The sequence below is a fragment of the Pteropus alecto genome, unplaced genomic scaffold, assembly GCF_000325575.1.
Source record: "Pteropus alecto unplaced genomic scaffold, ASM32557v1 scaffold3, whole genome shotgun sequence".
Taxonomy (NCBI): Eukaryota; Metazoa; Chordata; class Mammalia; order Chiroptera; family Pteropodidae; genus Pteropus; species Pteropus alecto.
This window is the reverse complement of record NW_006442484.1, coordinates 15003417-15024303: the sequence shown is the minus strand read 5'-3', so window position 1 is coordinate 15024303 and position 20887 is coordinate 15003417.

Here is a 20887-nt window from a genome sequence, read left to right as displayed (position 1 = left end):
GTGAACTGCACTGGTCCATTTATATGTAGATTTATTTTTCAATAGATATGTAGAACACTGTAAATGTATTTTCTCTTCCTTATAATTTTCTTAATAATATTTTCTTTTCTCTAGCTTACTTTATTGTAAGAATACAGTACATAATACATATAACATACAAAATATGTGTTAACCAATTGTTTATGTTATTGATAAGGCTAACAGCCAACAATAGGCTATTCATACTTAAGTTCAAGGAAAGTCAAAAGTTGTATGTGGATTTCTGACTGTACGAGGGCCCAGTACCACAATCCGTATATTGTTCAAAGGTAATTGTAATTACAATATGAGAAGGAGGTGTTTCAGTCAATACTTACAGAGTTGGGCACCTAACCCTGCCCTGGGGTAGATGAGTGTGGATTAGTTAGGCCGGGACTGAGAATCCTTCCTCTTCTCTGGAAGTGTAGGTAAATACTGTCACATTAGGACGTGTGACTTAAAAGGTGTAGTAAGGAAAAGAGTTTACTTTTTGACTATGAAATACACAGTATTTTTCAGCAATCATTGTTCACTAAGCTGCAAGATTGGTCCTCAAAAGCAGAGAAACTTAACAAAATGCTGTTTTGAGTCTCCTGTCAATGTGTAAAGACAGCCAATATTCCTTGAATCTCACCTTGCTTTAGGCACGTGGCAGTTAAAAACAATGGCAAAAGAAAAATCAGTCAATAAGTTAGAATCAAGATCACAGAATGTTAGAGTCTATAAAATGGCATTTAAAATGTTACTAGAGTCCGTCTGACACCAAATGACTAGAGTGACCAGTTTCATTCTTCTGTTCATTTGATAGAGTGACTGACGGGCCATTTGGATTTTGCCGGAAGGGAGAGTAGCACAGGAAGACTTGGCATGGGGTAGTCATTTGATAAATGTGTTCTGAATGAATGAAGGCAAACACCTCAGGCTTTATGGAGGGAAAGTAGGCTTCAAAATCCAGAAGCTCAAATAACACAGCCACATTGACCTTCTCATCAATCATCAATCAACATCTGGCAGTATTCTTAGAGCAGTGGAGAAATTATACCCGGTCTCTGGTCTTAACCAATAAACAAACATAGATATGTGCAAAAGATTTTGTGGAAGAAGGAAGTCAAAAGACTATGCAGGGAAGCTCAAATTCATCAACTGTCATGAAAAAAATGCAAATCAAATATTAATGAGATATAATTTCTACTAAATTGACTGGAAAAAATATTTTTAACTGGATGATAATACTGAGTGGTGGCCCATATGTGGGATACAGACTCCTTTATGTATAGCTGATGGGAATGAAAACTATGCCTCCTAACTGTGAGTAATTTGGCACTTCCTAGTCAAAGTAAGCATATATGTAACTTATGCATCATCAATTCCAGTTCTGGGTATGCATATATCCCAAAGAAATCCTCATACAGATTTATGAGGGGCCATGAATCAGCATGCCCATGCTACATTATCTGTGATGATGGCATGAAGTTGGAGGTAATTTGGGCACCTGTCCCTAGAGGACTGGATAGAAAAAATATGGGGAAGAGTATAACCCATGGTGTACTACGCACTGTTGGAAGCAACTGATTAGATGTCCAAATAAAAACATGGTTGGATCTTGAAACATAGTGATGATCAAAAAGAGTGAGAAACAGAAAAATATACAAAAAATAATATCATTTAGGAAAGTAAAAACGTATGCTCATAAAACAAGAATATAATTTTGTAAAAAGGCTTCACCAAAAAAAAGTTATATTCTTTAAACACATTAGAATAATTACCTCCGGAGGTAAAATAAGAAAAAGGGATAAATGCAGATTTGGTTTCCTAGAAGTGGGGTAGTGCTGTAACAAATACATGTGAGAGTGGCTTTGGAACCTGGCAGTGTGCAGAGGCTGGGAGGAATTTAAGGAGCGTATCAGAGAAAGCCTAATTGTCTTGAAGTGATTTACTAGAAATCCTGACTTTGGGGACACTGCTCATGAGGGCTCAAAAGGAAATGAGGCACGTGCTTGCTATTGGAAAATACAGGAAGAGGGACCTTATTATGTAGGAGTAGAAAGTTTATCAATACTATTAGCTACAGTTACGTGGAAAGTAAAAAATTTGCCTAATGAACTGGATGATTGAGTTAAGGAGTTTTTCAAAATGATGAAGGTACTACCTGGTCTTTCTTTGCTACTTACAGTGAAATGCAAGAGGAGAGAAATAAATTGAGGGAAAGACTGTTATACTAAAAAAAAAAAAAAAAAAACTTTTGAAAAATTCAGCCTCTCCAAACAGCAAACAATGCTGACATAAAGAAATGATTTCCAAGCAAATGTCAAATACAGAGTACTACCAGGAAAACAGGATCTAAAGGTAAAATGAGAGTGTGAAAGTAAAACTTTGTACTAAGAACTCAGGAAGAGCTTAAGAGTTTATATAGTCACATAAAAAGCCCCTTAAAGAGGAAAAAAAAAACTCCTGTTTCCCTCAACTCACATCTCACAACACTTCTGACACCAGATGTGTCAGGGGGGATTTTTTTGTTTTCTTTTTTTTTTTACACCTACAGCACCTGGTCTTCCTAGGTGGTCTCCCATCCAAGTACTAACCAGGCCCGACCCTGCTTAGCTTCCAAGGTATCAGTTTTATTTTTACACCAAGAAATCCTCCAGTTCTCAGAGGACACTGACTGGGTGTCCTACAATGTAACTCAGTTCTGATGCTAACTGCTTGAAGATAGTGCAAACCCCACAGGTTAAGCGCTCAACCCCAAAAGACTGTCTACCCACGCTCGACTTCAGACACCAGTCACAAGTTCAGGTTGTCACCTGAACTTCTAAGCATACGGCTATAACTGGGGACTCCCACAACCCCTTCCTCGGGCTCCATAATTTGCCAGAATGATTCACAGAACTCTGGAAAGCACTTTACTTACTATTACCCATTTATTATAAAGGGTACATCTTTATTATAAAGGAATAGCCAAATGGAAGAGCTGCATAGGGCAAGGTATGTGGGCATGGAACTTCCATGCCTTCTCCAGGTGGACCAACTCCCAGAACCTCCATGTGTCTAGCAACCCAGAAGCTCTCTGAAACCTTTGGCTAAGGTTTTTACGAAGTCTTTATTACATAGACACGGTTGATTAAGTTATTGGCCATTAGTGGCCCCTGGAGGTTGGAAAGTGGGGCTGAGAGTTCCAACTCTCTAATTATATAACCGTCTCCCCTGGCAAACAACCCCGCCCCCATCCTTAGGGGCTTTCCAAAAGTCACCTGATTAACATAAACTCAAGTGTTATTGAAAGGGGCTTGTTATGAATAACAAAAGATGCTCCTTTTACTTTTATCACTCTGGAACTGTTTTAGGAGCCAAGAACGAAAAATATATATATATATATTATAACAAAAGCTGCTCCTATTGCTCTGGCTTGGAGCTGGGGATAAAGACCAAGTATTTTTTTTTATAATATCATGAGAGATTAAGGGTGCGCCTCACAAATCCTCTCTATTTGGGGCCTCTATGAAGTTGAAGACCTCAGCCACCACAGCAACAGCAAATCTCAAAGAAATTTGTAGGTATAGCTTTTGCCTAATAGATTAAACCCCAAAGAAACTCACAGGAGACCTACACATTTCTTAAAAGACTATTTGTAGAAATGTTGCCAATTTGAACCAGGGGAACAGAGACAGTCAGAATAAGGAAATGCTTTTCAACCACCAGAATTCTACTGGCAGGAAGCAGACTGAAAAAAAAAGAAAGAAAAAAAGCATTACTTGTATTAAAAAGAAAAGATGACTGAGAGGGCAGAGTCAACAGCCCAGAGAGTGGAGCCAAAAGCCTTGGAGAATTAACCCAAGGCCTTGGGTTCTAACCAAGGAGCTTCCGACATTTGCTTGACTGGCTTTTAGAATTTCTATGGACCGATGAACCCCTGTGCTTCCAATTTTCCACCTTTTTAAAGAGGAATTGACAGGGTAAGTAAATAGGTAGATAGGAGCCGGAGAAAGCAGGACAATGAAGGGTTAACGAGGCCCTGAGACCAGTTCAGCAGAAGAATATATACAACCAGGTGTCTGGCAGGCTTCTAGAGCCTCCCTTGTTGCCCCAAGGTCCAAAGTCAGATAGGCAAGCAAGAGGTCTGATAGTGCATGGTGGTGGCTTCCTCATCCCTCAGCCCCTGCAAATGACCATTTTGGGACCTTACTTTGGAGACACTCAAGGGGTATGGGCAAAATTAGTTATCTGAGCATGCGCCTATCCTCAAAAGGCACACACCGAGCATGCCCCAGGCCAGGAGTAGGTGGGTCTGAGGGAGGAGCGAGCAATTCACGCAATTCTAGATGGAAGGACGGGAGAACAAAGAAACTATGGCCCGTAAAAACTCAGCACCCCAATTTCTCACTGTACTCAATTTTTATCTAGCTGCATGCTTGGACTTTCTTCCAAGTGTACTCTACTCCGCCTATTTTACTTAATAAAATAGATCTGTTTGCTACTTTTCATTCTCTTTCTTCTCCAGTTGGACCTGCACACAAATCTTTCATGGAATCCAAGGACCCAGCCGGACCCACACAATGCAGACCCCTGATCACCGGTAACAGTATATCTTACTAACCAACAACTGTATTTTGGGTAGGTGGGGGCCAGATAACCTATCTCTTAGTTCACAGGTCTAGCTCAAGAGGATCTGTATCTAAGGTATACTTTAGGCACCTAATCCACACCTGAACTTGAATTAGATGCAATTCCCGACTTTGAGCTGATGTAATGAGATGAGACTTAGGGACATTGGTAGGGGAGGCGTGTATTTTACACGTGGGAGGGATGTGAATCATTGGGGTTCTGTGGTAGGCAACCTCTAAGATAGCTGAGCTTCCCCTTGCTATTCAGGCTCTTATATATATAATAACCTCCCCTTGAGTGTGGGTTGGACCTAATAACTAGTTTCTAACTAACAGAATATGGGGAAAGTGTAGTGATGTCACTTCTGAGATTACATTGTACAAAAACTGTGACTTCCATCTTGGATCTCTCTCTCTTGCTGTCTCATTCACGCTGAGGGAAGTCAACTGCCATAATGTGAACGGCCCTGTGGAGAAACCCTGTGGCAAGAAACTGAGGTCTCCGGCTAATAGCCAGTGAGGACCTGAAGCTTGCAAACAGTGAGCCTGAAGATAGATCTTTTCCCAGTGGAGCCTTGAGATGACTGTAGTTTCAGTGACACCGTGATGATAGCTTTGTGGAGATATGCAGAGCTAGAGGATCCAGCTAAGCTGCACCTAGATTCTAGACCCTGAGAAACTGATGTTTGTTCTACGTTAATGCGTTTTTGGATAATTTATTATGCAGTAAAAGGTAACTAATACAAATTTCATTCCCTACTACAGGTTTGATTTCCTCAGATTTAAAAAAAAAATGGTTTTAATGTAGTTTTTTAGATATTAAGAACATAATAAGTTGTCATCTTATTTATAATTACCTAATGGAGTAATTGGAAACAGCCCACTGCAGTTTCACAATTAAGCCCTCATTCTACAGAGCTTTTTGTCTGATACTATGCAAGGGCATGTGTGAGGTGTGAAAGTTTACCAAAAAAAAAAGTCACATCCCCTGGTTTCTAAGAGCAGCTGTCTCTTGCGGAGGCAAGCTTGTGAAGCAGGACAGTATAAGGTGATCTGGAACACAATGAAGGCAGGCACAAGAGAGAATAGGACCCCAGGGAAGGAGTTCCTGAAGCCTGCTGGGGGGCCACTGAGAGGATGTACTTGACTCAGGGCTCAGTGACACAAAAACACATCTAATTGGCTTATTATGCTCAATAACGAAAAGGTCCAGGTGTTGTAACTGCTTCCAGTACAGTTAGATTTAGGGGAGTTTGGATGACATTTTAGAAACCCAATCCTCCCTATGCTGTCTCCCAGATCCGTTTCCTCTTTGTTGGCTCTGTTCTCAAGAAGACCAGCACTAGCTGAGCTACCAGGGGTCAAAGCAGTCGATTAACACAACAAGACAAAATGAAAGTAACCATTAAGGCTTTATTTACTTATCACAGTATAAAGAAAAGGCTAAAGTGCTGGCTCCTCCATGTTCCATTTTTCCCCATGGAACAGCACCTAAGAAGAGTCAGATGTATCAGCACAAAAGCGGGAAATCATCTCACTCCTGAGGGAGCCCCAAACATTAGGCTCCTGCCTTTCTATGGACCTGGGGTAAGGGGAAATGGAGATGCCTAGAATTAAAAGAAGTCCTGAGTGGGGAAAAGTATCTTCAGGAAGGTTTCAGCCAAGCACCACCCCCACAAACACAGCCAATAAAGAGGCCTCTGAGGGTTATGCCTGAGCCAGGAATGCAGATATGCATAAAGCATGGCTGGCCATGGGGCTTGAGTCTTTGACTGCAATTCTCTTCACAGACTACCATACAATGGCTGTGTACCAAGTCTGGTTTGGGGAGGGCAGATTTTCCGTGTGAGGTCTTCCAGGTAAAGTGTTAGGAACTGAATGTCTGTATACCCCCAAAATTCATATGTTGTAGCCCTACCCCAGAACATGATGGGATTTAGAGGTAGGACCTTTAGGAGGTAATTAGGATTAAATTAAGGCATGAGGGTGAGGCCCTCATGATGGGATTAGTGTTCTTATAAGGAAAAGAAGAAGCACCAGAACTCTTTCTATGCATGTATACACACAAAAAGGGCATGTGAGCACACAGGGAGATGGCACCTGTCTGCAAGCCAGTGAGCAGGCCCTCACAAAGAACAGATTCTGCTGGCCCCTAGATCTTTGACTTCCAAGCCTCTGGAACTATGAGAAATAAATGTATGTTGTTTAAGCAACTTGGTCAATGGTATTCTGCTTCAGCAGCTTGAGCTAACATAAAGACTTTGTAATCGCCTATGGTCATGCCTGAAAGATCACATATAGGTTTTTGGCTAGGATCTGACCTCTTGCTCTTCCTTTATGGTGGTAAGATGGCTATCAGCAGCTCTAGGCTGACATCTTTTTTCTCTCAGAAATTCCAGTGGAAAAGAGAGTGCTCTCTGTCTTAGTAGTTCCAGTAGAAATTCTAGGACTGGCTCCAATGAGACTGACTTGGGTCCTGTATCCATCCTTGAACCACTGACCTTGGCCAAGTGGTATACTGGTGATGACAGACAATAAACACAACGAGCAGGTAAAATATATAGCCTGTTAGATGAAGCAAGAAAGGAGGACAGGAAGTACAGTAAGTCTTCATTTAACAGCCATAAGTTCTTGGAACTGCAGCAAAACAACATATAATGAAACCAATTTTACCATAGGCTAATTGATTTAAAGAAGAGTTAAGTTCCTAGGACATCTTATCAATGTTATAATGAAATGACATTGAGCAAAACCACTTTTTTCAAGAGCCTCCTAGTATATGAGGGAGGGAAACAAGAAAGGCCTTGCTAAAGGCAGGTCAGAGAATGAACATCACAGAGAACTAGGGAAATGGGGATTCAATGCAGAGGGAACAGCCAAGACAAAGGCTTTGAGGTGAGAGCATGTTTTTTGTGTGCAAGGAGCAACAAGAAATGTCGGTTGTCAGATAAAATATGGGAAGCCCAGTTAAATTTGAATTTCAGATAAACAATAGATACATTTTTTTTGGTATAAGTAGATCCCAAATATTGAATGAGACATACTCATACTAAAAAATTATTCCATGAATCATTTGAGACATATTTATACTAAAAAAAATTATTTGTTGCTTATCTGAAATTCAGATTTACCCAAGATCCATAGAATGGGTATCCTATGTCTTTATTTGGTAAATTTGGCATCTCTAGGCCAGTGTGACTGAAATAAAATGAAGAAAGAAGTGGGGGAGTGTTGTTATGAGTTGAACTATTTCCCTCAAAAGAACATGTTTTGAAATCCTAACTCCCAGTATCCCGAATATGAGTTTATTTGCAAATAGTCACTGCAGAAATAATTAGTTAAAATGAGGTCATACTGGATGGAGTAGGGTGAGCCCTGATCCAATATGATTGGTGTCTTCATACGAAGATGGCCATGTGAAGACACAGACACACTGGGAGAAGACCATGTGATGACAGAGGCAGCCACAAGGCAACGAATGCCAAAGAGAGCAACAACCACCAGGAGCTAGAAAGGGGCAAGGAAGAATCCTTCCCCTTCAAGTTTCTGAGTGAACGTGGCCCTGTCAACACCTTGATTTCAGACTTCTAGCTCCAAGAACCATGAGAGAAAAAATTTCTGTTGTTTTAAGCTACCAGAAAGTCTGTGGTGCTTTGATATAGCTACCCTGGGGAACATACACAGGGAAGTAGCAGGTATGGGCGGAGAGGTAAGGAGGGTAACAGACAGATCATGTAGGGCCTTGGAGACCATGTGAGGACTTGGCTTGCACTCCGAGTCATCTTAGAGTTTGGAGGAGAGGAGTGACATCTGTAAAGAGATGTGCAAGCAATCCCGGAGGATACCCAGGGACAGAAACGGCACATGATGCTCCAGGAACTACATGCAGTTTAGTCCTGCTGGAGTGTGTTTTGAGAGTCCTGGGAGTAAGGGCTGGAAAGGTGAGCCAGATTTTGAAGTGCCTCTTGGTGACAGAAAATAGGGATATGCTTCCCCCTGTAGGCCATAGGAAACCAAAGGAAAACTTTGAGCAGGGAGATGGAATCAAACAGGCCTACTATTCATGGTTTTTGTTATTCATCAGACTAGAGGCTGGCACGAAGAGTTCAAGAATAACAACTAAACAATGATGGAATGCCAAGTACTGTGACTGGGGAGGGAAGGAGATGACCTTTACCTTAGGTAAGGGACTTTAATCAAAGTCCATCAAATCACACTGTTGAGACAGCCACATTCCCATACACTCCTAAAGTAACTTGGAAAATACCTAGGATTTCTCTGGAACATTAGAGATTCTATTCAAGACCACTGATAAGTGGAGGGAAATGGATTCTCACCTGCAGGGCAGGGTTTGGAGAAATAAGTAGGTGGTCTAGGAAAAATAGCCAAGAATCCAGGAGCCCAGTCCGCTGGCTCTCAAATGTCAGAATTTTTTTTTTTAAAAAAAGGAGCTTCTGAAAATTGAGATTCCTGGGTCCCATCCTGAGTATCTTAAATAACTGTGGTCCTGCAATCACACTTTGAGAAACTCTGCCCTGATGAGTGACTTGAGGATGTTCACGCAGATAGTGATAGAGGCTACAGGGAAAGTGCAAAGTAGGGGAAGAGGACAGGAAACGTATGTAGGTATGGAGGGGTGTAATGGTACAATTTTGGATAAGGTAGCAGGTATTATCACCAAGAAGGTGGCATTATAAGCTGAAATTACATGCAAAATTTTGTGAGTATGTCCATTTCTGGAGAAATGGACACAACATCCAGGAGACTCTTGAGATTCTGAACCAAATCAGTACTGAGAACCACTGCAGATTAGTTAGCAGACATTTCTGCTTTCAGATGGAAAGCACTTCTTTCAAAAAGAAGTTTAGAATATGCTTAAATTTTGAGTGCCCATAATACTTTGACCTTACACGTAGTTCTCAGCCTTGGCTGGGTGTTAGAATTACCTGAGGAGATATTAAAAAAAAAAAAAAATACTGAAGTCTGGGTCTCAGTCCCAGAAAGTCTGATTTAATTGGTTTGGGGGTATGACCTCGGAACTGGGATATTAAAAGCTCCCTAGGAGAATCTAATTGCAGAAAAAGCTGAGAACTCACTTTGTACCTCACTTTGGGGTAGAAAGGCTGGGGTGACTATTCTAGTTTATTGACTAAGAAACTGAGGTTCCAGAGGATGCCTGGCTAATCTGAGGTCCCACAGCTGGTAAGTAATTCAGGACTCAAGACCAGGTTTTTGGACTCTCAATTAAATGCTCAGACCACTATCCCACCATGGGACAGAGGCCAGCAGGGCTTTGATAAGGAGCAAAGGGCCAGAGCTTGGGCTCCTGCACTGGGAAGGGCAGACCCAGGAGGGACCGTCATTGGGGGAGGACTCAGCCACCAGAAAGCAGAGGGATGGAGGTGCTGCCCACCAGGGTGCTGAGGAGAAGAGGAAGTAGCTCAGAGGAAAGAGAGTCGATAGCTGATAAAAGCAGCTGCCACCCAGCAGGCCAAAAAGAAGAAGCAAGCACTTCCCCTGTGTCTGCAAGGACTCCCATACCTCGTACATCAACCCAGTCGACACTGGCCTCCCAGCTGGCCCATTGCTGAGCAAAACTATAACTAGAAAAAAAAATCTCTGAGATAAGTGACATTAACAACTTTGTGGCTTCCAATAATCCAATTCCTTAATACCTTAATACCGGCCACGATCGCTGATGTGGGAGGTGGGGATGGGTGACAGGTACAACAGAAAGAAGTCACTATCCAAAAAGTAATGCCTCCATCAACTCAGAAAAATCCTAAAATGCTTTTAACTGGAACAAAGTTTTCTATTGTCCAAGTGCTAATTAGTAATAACTTCAAAAGCAAACACCCGTAGAAGAGAGAAGACCTGGATTAAAAACTCAAGGTCTTGGTTTTCAAACTTCTTAAACAGACTCCTTTTGACAAAAATACCTGTATATGTATAATTATATATGTACATATGTATGAATGTAAATATGTCCTATTACATTATACATATAATATGCTACATATACATATATATGAATATATTTTGTATCATGTATATTACACATCATATACATAATATATATGTGTATATCAGTATAAAACAGATAAAAGTAAACTTGTTTCTAAGTTGACCAAGAAAGGCTGAGTCTGGAAATTATCTGTTTAATGGGAGGTGTTAGGAGAGGACAATGCCCCTCGCTACACCCCCTGCCCACCTGTCCTCCCTTGCATCAAGCCAAATTGCCCCTGAACCACCTCAACCCCTAGGACAGTTTGAAAGAACTACAAGAAAGAATTCATTAATTCAACGGACATGTGTTGAGAACCTACTGTGTGCTTGGCATTGTACTAGATGTTAGGACCAATGTAGAGGAATAACAGCCTCTTTCTTCAAAGACTTTAGCATCTCTTGAGGGTCATAGACAGGAAATGGACACTTAAGCAAAATGTGATAGTAACTGCAGAGGAGAAGATATGGAGCACTACAGAATAGAATGGGAGCCCTGAGGAAGAGCACCTCACCTTGGGTCGGGTAGAAGTGAGAGGAAGGAGTAGCAGGGAAGGCAGGCTCTTTGAAGAAGGAGACTCCTAGAGTTAAGGTCAGTTCCAGTGCTCAGAGCAGGTTTTGATAAGATGAATGAAGATGGAGAACTTTGAGAATAGAAAAATAAATGAGTACCTTGAGGTGCCAGAAACCAGGAGCACAGGAGACAAGTCCTGCTACCTCCTCAGCTATACCAGAAAGCCCCAGTGCCAGGATCCCAGGCTCTACATGTGGGATGGAAAGAAGAGACCGCAGGCTCCATCCAGACCTAAAGCCAGAAGGAGCAGATCTGGGGCCACCAGGCTGGGGCACTGCATGAAAAGAACTCCTTTGAAGTTAAAAGATCAAAATGGCTTTTGAGAAATCAGATCTCTTCTACTGGATTTCAGCCCTGAGAGCTGGCTTTGCCAAAGGCAGACAGTAAAAAGAGAGCAAACATTCAATAAAGTTCTGAGGTCAGAGAAGCAGCCCCTCGCCCTATAGACATTCAAAGCCATGCAGAAGGGGAAGGAAGGACAGAAGGACGGACCCGGAGGAAGGCGGTTGAAGGGGTGTTACTGCAAGGCCACCACCCAGGAGAACAGGACCTGGACTCTCCCTCTGGACAAACTCCCGAAACAAGAATGATGGTCCTGACAGTTGTTCTCCTGAAGCAATGGAGACAGAAAAGGAGCGCGTGGTGTGGGTGTCACCTGTAAATCTGCTACCCGTCCCTTGCTGTGTTCCTCTTTACTACAAAAAGAAAACAAAAAGCTCAGGGAATTCTAGAAGCTTTTGCTTTTCTTCATGTTCTCTTGTCTTCTCAAAATGCTTTTTCTCTCTTCTTTGCCTCTTCATCTTCTTCCTTTTCCTCTGGGACTTTCTCTCCCATGACAACATGACAAAGGAAAATGCCCTTGTGGGCCTTGTATTCAAGATTCAATCAAGGCTCTCTATGCTTTTATCTTGTTCTTAATACTCACACTGATAGAGCCCAGCAAGGCTTTGTGGGCCTTAATTATTTCCCAAAGATCGATTGAGCCCTTTGGCCTCCCGGGCAGCAGGCCTCACCACAGCAGCTTTTCCAGATGGATGAGCTATATCCAAGACTGCAAAGCACACTCAAAACCAGCTGCCTTGGAGGCAGGTCTGGGTTTCCCTCCATCTCTAGACATGCATCTCCATTTCCAACCCCAGGGGATTTTTCAATAAGGTCCCCCCCAGTTCAGAGGAGAGGAAACCGAGGCTAGGGACTTCCCGGTGTCCTAGCCCCAGTCTATGACAAGAGACAAGAGCTCAGCAAAAGGATTCCCCTGCCCACTCTGTCTCCTGTGGATTCTCAGCATTGTGAGCTGTATTTGTAAACAGTGTGGGGAAGCCAAGGGTGGGCCGACTGCTGGAAAGAGGCAAAGAAGAGCTCGTTTTCTGTTTTATCCCCTCCTTCTGCAGCCAGTTGAAGAAGGAAGTCAAATTTCAAGGAAAGTTGGTTGATGAGCTTGCCATTTACACCAAAGAGTGTGTATCAAGCACCTCAAAATTTTGGGTGCTATCTGGAGCAATCTCCATGTTGCAGCCTATGACACTGTGCCCAACCTGAGGGAGAATTGAGATGCTGTGAAACTGGAGGCTGGAGGTGCGGGGAGGCTGGACCTCTGATCATCTTTACTTGATAAAAAAAAAAAGTATATTTAAGAGCAGTAGAAGTCGGTGATAACAGCTGCTAACCTTCACTGAACTCTTCTGTTTTTACATGGTCTCTTTCATTTAAACTCATAGCAGCCCATCAGGTGGGCACAGAAAGTTGAATATCTTGCCACTAAGCAGAAAGTGATAGAGCTGGGATTTGAATTTAGGCAGTCTGGCACCAAGCCCATGCTCCTACTCCCTTTACCAGGACATACAGCCAAGTTTTAGGCCTCCTGGAGCTTCATGGCAGAAGGCTAGAGAGCTTCAAGTAAAAGCACACGATAGTGCCTAATTTCCTCACCTGCCCAAAGTTGTCTTCCAGGCTGAACAAGAGACATACATTCTCCATGGCAACCCTCCAGTAAGGAGCAGGTTCTGTGCTCCCTGGTGAAAACAACCAGATTTGATTCTTCTTTGCATTGCGAGCACCTGAGTACAGTGCCTGGATCAAAGCAGATGCTCAAAAAGTCCTTGCTGACTCCTGACTCATTCATTCACAGACTGAGCAGTCAGAGGCAAGCTACTGAAAATTTCTGGGTTCCAGTTCCCCAATCTGTTAGATAGGGATAATCATACAGCCTTCTCAGTGTAGTCATATAATTAGAAATCATATGTGTAAAGTTCTTCCCACTCTACCTTGCACATAGTAGGTGCTCAATAAATGATGGCTGTCATAGCTATCTTTAGAGCCGTGATGTCAAGGGTCAAGGGTGGGATTAGATAGAACTGTAGTTCTTTACCTATAGTAAAAGCGTGATAGGGCAAGATGAGATAATTCAAGGTGTTTTTCAAGCAGCCTTCTCTAAAAGTTCCCTTTTAGAATTTTAGAAGGCTCCAAGTCCTTTAGCATCTCAAGGAAGGAAGATTCTAGATCTCTTTAGTAAACACTTTGATTGGGTGTTCCCCTCTCTTTCCTTCCAACAGGACCCTGATGTTATGTAGGTGGTTATAACTCCTCGGTAGGGTCTTATGCTCCCAGAAAATCTTGCCCTAGGCACTGAGGTTTAGACATGATTTGTCTAAACCTATCATGATGGTTCATGGCCATGTCAGTGATGAGTTTAGACATGGGCATAGGACACAGTTATAGCTAATGAATGATGACAGAAAGTCAGTAAGAAGGTTCTGGAAAGAACTTTTCTTGTAAACCAAAGGGATGTATGCTTCCCTTTTCTCATCTAGGATACTGTCATGATGATGTGACACCTGGAGCCATGGCAGCCATCTTGCACTCATGAAGAAAGCTGATACAAAGACAAAGCCAATACACTGAGTATGGAAGAGATGAAAGAACTTGGTCCTTAATGAGAAGCTAGAGCTATTGAATTAACCAACTCCACAGAATCCTACCTCAGAACTTTTTGTTACGTAAGATATTGACATTCCTTACTATTCAAGCTAGTGGAGTCAGTGATTTCTATTGCTAGCACCCAAGAGTATATTCTGCCAAACTTGCCATTTTACAAAGAGAATCACTCAGAGTAAGTAATCTTTAAGTTACCTTGAAAGAGAACCAAATATCCTGAGTTGAATGAGAATTCCCAGGCTGAGGGTCAAATATAGATGTTTCTACAAGCACAGGGTGAGGCCCATCACATTATACCTGAGTCCAAAAGGTAACTTCAGTCTTGGGAGGGTGCAGTTAAGGCTTCTGATTCTGCTACAGTCCTGGCTGCTTGCTCAACAGTCCCAGAAACTTGAGAACAACAGATCTACAGAATCTGTCCAGGCCAGAGCCACAGCCTGGCTCAGAAGGGCTCCTGGTTTTCTCCCAACCAGAGGGCAGTTACATTCCACACTTTGTGAGTGGATCACAATGGTTGCTACACAGCTTAGCCAGAGTAACACTCAGAACCCAGAGAGTAGCTTTAGAAAACACTCAAGTGGTCCCGTGTTCCCAAGGACTACACAAGGCACAAAATATCTTCAATTTTTCCACCTGCTAGAGTTCACCAGCAGGGGAGGAAAAAAGATGGGTCCCCAGAGGGGTATGTGAGGCATCCATTCAGTCACCATATTATTCAGTGCTGTGTAGCAGACACTGTTATGCATGCTGGCAGGAGATGAAGTGAGTGATCAAAAGCCTGCTGTTCCTGCCCTCAAGGGGCTCTCAAAGTGGGTGCCCGTGGGTGGGAAGGAGGTGAGGGAGAACAGTCTGAGCACACCAGAACATGAAACAATTCTTACAAATATGCCAGGCAGTAAATGCTAACTGCCAAGAAGCTCCTGCAGGAGCTGTGGGCATTGTCGGGAGAACAGAGTTACCATGAGCTGGAGGATCCTTCGGTCAGAGGGTTCGAGGAAGCTCTGTGACTCTTCAGTGCTTGTCTGTGTTTTCCAAAAGGGCTACCTAGCTCTGAGACTCACTGCTGGATACCCACCATCAGATCTCAGTGGCTTCAGTTGTAGAGAGCAAAAAAATCCAGTACATTATCACTGAATAGATTACGCGATGCAGGGATGGATGGCAAAGATGGCCCTGGGGCCGAATCCAGCCTGAAGCCTTTAGCCTGTTTTTTTCACTCCCCATGAGCTAGGGATGATTTTTATATTTCTAGTGTGTTGTTTATTGAAGAAGGAGAAGGAAAAGGAGTTAGAGGGAAAAAAAAGAGAAGCAGCAGCAACAGCAGCAGTGGTTGCTACAACAGACAAATCTGTGGCCTGCAAAGCCTAAGATATTTACCATCTGGTCCTTTACAGAAAAAGATTGCCAGTGCTTGGACTAGCCCAGAGTGGCTAAAAGTGCTATCCTTATTTATCAAGGTTTCCTTGAGGCCCTCTTGGGAAATCCTGAATGCCCTTGGCTGTTAAGGCCCTCTCCTGGTCCATCCAGGTAATCTGGATGTGAGAATGGTCAGTTCTGGGGCAGAGGGATCTGGGTTCCTCCTAAGTCTCCTCTGGGTTAAATCGTGCAGGTCTGTTCCAACCTGCCATGACTCCCCATGGTCATGACTCATGCAGGACAAATGAACATTCCAACACACTCCTGGCATCCAGCGCCCCAAGTGTCAGACTTCAGGAAAGCCATGGAAAGTTCAGCACAGTACACAGCCCACCAAACAGATATATGCTTCCTTCCCCAGGTGAGCCCAGGTGAGGATAAAAAGGAGCCTAGACTCCTGGAGGTCTAGGGCATCCTCAAGCTGCCCATGCCAAAAGGGCCCTCTGGCTTGCAGACTGCTGGCCTCCCAGCCCTTCGCTGTCTTTGTTCCTAGGGCACCAGCTCTGCCTGCCCTGGCAGGAAGCCCTGCCAGAGCTACTGCCCCATGTTGGGGCCAAGGATCTATTCTAGGGACCCTTATCACCCAGGAACAGAAGCTACAAGGGAAGCCAATCTCCTTATATATTCTGAACATGATTCAAACAATCTAAGTTTTTGAAGTCTTCCAGCTGGCTGGTATTTTGAGCAGCAACCAACAGAGGCAGTTATTATATCAGCTCAGAGAAGACACTTTTATAATCAACGAAACTCATTATATTCAAATATCCAATTCATGCCAATACGCAATTTAAAATAATCATTTCAAAGCAATTTGTTATGTAATTTAGTCTTTTATATATATTATGTATATAATTTATATAATTTGCTATATAACTGAGTCTCTAATAATTACAACCCCTCAAAAAAGCTGCAGCAATTATTGTTTCCAGAGCGGGGGGTGGTCAGACTTGGCTGGCAAAGGGCCTTTTGGGAGTCCCTGGATGCCTGGCCACAGGCAGTATTGGCAACAAGAGGGAGTTAGAATGGCCCTGTTTGAACAGTTCCTGGCTATTCTGTACCTTTGGCTTGATGGCTTGCACTCTTAACCTAAGGGCACATTGAGAGACAGATTTTTTTTGGCAAAATGTTAATAGCCTTTGAAGTACAGCTCTCTCAAATATTCAATAATAAGCATGTATTTTATAGTAGAAAAATATAATTAGACTTTTTAAAGAGAAATAAATGTGCTTCCTTGATGTGAGAGGTTATCTGATGAGAACTTTGCCATAAGAATGCTTTCTGCTGGGGGTAGAAAGTGTCAGAGGATAAGGCAAAGCTGGGCCAGCAATGGTGACCCTGACTACTTAGCTAGACCCCAGGGCTCTTCTGGTCTTGAACCAAGAAGAATCCAACTTAAAGGCCCTTGTGGGATCAGCAAGATATGTTGGAGTGGGGAAGATTTCTCTTTCCACCCGTTGAGCCATTTATTTTTGTCAAGGGCAAAACACTGATGTCTATAGGGGTCAGGCGGGTAACATAAATGAGGGAAGTGGACAGGTACAAGTCAGTAGGAAGGGAAGGGGACTGTGACAAGCTGGAGAACTCTCTTCTGTAAAGGTGGCAGTCACTGTTCAATCCCAAACCAATACTGGCATGAACAGAGGGCCAATATTGCCAGATCATCTACATTTTTAAATGTTAGAAATTCAGATTTTATGTGTACTATCCCAATTTTTGTATGTTGACTCATTTTTTGTAAATATTGCACAGTCTAATCAAAATATGTCGGTGGGCCATCTATCTACAGTTTTCCATCTCTATAAACCCTGACAACGATTTCCGTCAAATGGGAGCGAAAAGAGAGGGTATTCTCATGGTCTAGGTCTCCAACAGGAGATGCTAAGATAGAGTGTGAGTGGCAGGATGTTTACTAGAAATCTACACCTGTGGAAGGAAGAGGGCAGAACAGGATTGGGCAGAGAGAGAAGGTAAACAGTGACACAGGCCTGACCAAGCCTCTGCCAACCTGGCAGAAAGTTCTAGATCAAATATTTCCTGTCAGAGCTGTCCAGCATCAGTCCAAAATGACTGGACTTTTATAATCCACCTTGCTCAGTCATCAGATACTGGTTATCCTAAGAAGGGTATTACCTTGGACAAGGCAGCTCTCAGCAGCTGAGGCGGACCCTGAAGGACCTGAGTGCTGAACCACAAGTACAGAATCAGAATCCCAAACTCAGTATAGCATGATTGGCCAGGCCTGCAGTAGACTTAATAGCGCCTAAGGCCACCTTTTAACAGTCATCGAGATAGCCTGGTCTGTAAGAACAAAATTTGAATTGATGGCCAGAGGGCCTAGGGGTTAATCCCAGAACGGACACTTCTCTGTTTTCTTGTCTTATAAATATAGACAATCTTTTCTCCGGCTCTGTGGCAAACATCGAATGCTTTGGAAGTTCTCGAAAAAGTTAAAAGCACTTTGCAAGAGTCTTCAAAGAACAGTTACTCTTAACCACTCCCCAGGCCAATGACTGTCACACTTTTTTAAACTATGTGTAGTAACCAGCAGTTCAGATCTCTCTAGTAGAAAGTTCCCAAAGCCTAAGATTCGGGGTTCTGAACCGACCCAACTTCTAAGTACCAATTCAATGTCCTTAATGGATACAGATGGCAGGAACACATTGGTCCATTTATTTGGACTAAGGTATCAGTAAGACTGTCATTATCAAAAATAAGTAGTATGTAAAACATGGTTTTAAAGATTGCCAGCTCTGACCTCCTGGGCACCAACCTACAAATGTGTATAATCATGGCATCCTTGGCAACTCAAACCTGGTATCTCCGAAACACATCACAGCTAGAGAATATAAGATGCCTAACAAACCTAAACAACAAATTAAGCCAAGCAGCTGACAGGCCCTGGATCATGCCTTCTTGGGAACTCATGACTGCAGGATCTTGTGCCACTTCCCATTTAACCTGGCAAGTCACAAAGATTCTGATAATTTATATAAGAAAGGGCTCTGTACTTTCTGGAGGGACACCAAGAAGCATAAATCCTGGCTCCAGCTCTCAAAAGCAGCTCATCTCGTGGGGATAGTAAAACCTGAATCCATGACAATGGTATCAGGAATCAAAAGAATCAGAGGAATCACTTCTGAAGTCCCTTTCCTCTCTAAACTTCTGGGATCTAACAAGTCACTGTCTAAAATATTATTTCTCAATAAAATAAATGTTTAATAGTAACAGTATTTGCCTTTTTTCTCCTCCATGTCAGTTATCTATTGCTACATAAATAATGAGCCCCAAATTTTTATTTGCTCATTATTTTATAGGTTAGCAGTCTGAGCTGGGCTCTGATCTCACCTGTAGTCACTCATATAGCTGCAAATGTCTAGAGCTTGACTGGGGCTGGACACCTTCAGGTGACCCAAAAAGAGCCCTGCTCCCATGTATGCAGGTTGATGTTGGCTCTCAGCTGGTGGGTCTAGGAGGCCTCTGTTGGTATGGCCTAACTGTACTCTTTGTGGCTTCTTCACATGGCCAACTCAAGGCAGCAGAAGCTATAAGGCCTCTCAAGAATTAGGGCCCAAAGTTGTACAACTTCCACTGCATTCTACGGGTTAAAAAAAAAAAAATGCAAGTCACAGGGCCACATAGATTCAAAGGATGAAATACTAAGTTTCACCTCTTGATTCAAGGAATAACGAAGATCACTGAAACTGAATTTAAATTATTTCCATCTTATCCTGACATTATTTGCTCATTTATCTCCATAGCCCATTGGTAGCCAATACCAAGTATTCATGTCTATGTTATTGGAAGTCCACTCACACAGTGAAAATAAGATAATCTAACCACAGCCACAGAATGTGATTAAGCTTAGCGAAGACATTTTTAGAAAACTGCCTCTGCTTTCCTACACATGAAGCAAAAAATATATAAATATAGTCCACTTCCTCACTTTACACCACACTTGATCCAATACCTTTACAATGTCCACCAAAGTATTTCAAACAATCAGGAACTTTCTTTGTAATTCTGGAGCCAAGTCCAACCAGCTTTGAGTACAATGTTCCAAATCATTGCTGGCAGTTGAAAAAGGTAAATTAAGAATGATGCATTAAAGAAAAGCCAGCTGGTGTTCATAGTTCCTGAATAATCCTAGATGCATTTTAGCTCTCAAGGCCCAGTAATTTTTCACAGTTATGCTAGAACATCATATTACAAGTAAGTCGCCTGCGTCCCTGTCATGGGGACTTTCTGATTATTGACCATATGTCTTAGGACCTTATCACTTTACAACCCCCCAAATATTTGCAGGCAGTAATCCAAGTAGCAAGTCATGGATTAGGTTGCTCAGCAATTCACAGATCTGAAACAACTCATAAATCAAAATTGACAAGAAATATTTAGACTAGCTTAGGCAGTAAAAATCCTGTCATCGCATCTTCCAAATCAGAGGCTGACAAACATTTGATACCCCTTGATACGACAGAACCTCACCTTTTTTGAAAAAGGAAATAGTAATAATTTTATTTCTACAGTACTTTTTTTGTCAGAGACAACGTTTGATGTCTCATAGTTAGGGCATCACATAGATTGTTTCATAACGGGAAATTATGGTTCATTCAATGTGACATTGTACTTGTGATTCTGGCATAAAAAAGCACATGAGTCTTTCCCAATACTGAGTCAATCTTGTATATAATATTAAATCCAAGTAGGTCATGGGACAGATTCCTTTATTATTATACTGCAATAGGTTGATCTAATTTTTACCAGGAACTCTAAATCTTTACTCATAATTGATGTTGACCTACAGAATAAATATTTATACATATTTATACCTAAAAAGAAACTTGTGAAAACCAAAAATATAATAAAATGCTATTGATCTAAAATAAAATGGCAAGGTATAAGAAATAAAACTAAACATGTATCTGAATTATTTTTAAAACCAGCTGTTTGGATTTATTAGGAGAGCAAAGCTCTTGCTACAAGCCCCACCACTCTGCTCCTGTACAGCTTGTACGTTTTGACAAATCAACTAATATTCCGTACCTAATTCGTTTTCCTATGAAAAATAAAAATCAGAAAGTGCATATATCTCGGAGTTATGAAGATTAAAAAACTTACTGTATGTATGTACAGTGTTCTACCAGTGATTCATACAAATTGTTACTTAAAAGGTTAATATGGTCAAGGATTGGAACCCTCTTAACAAGAGAAAAACCAAATTTTGGTAAATATTTTTGAGTAGGAACTAGCAGTAAATGCAAAGTATTGGATTTCAGTTGACATGTAACATATAACTCTAGCTTCATATGTCCATATAGGAATCTCTGGCCCTGAAGATGAATAT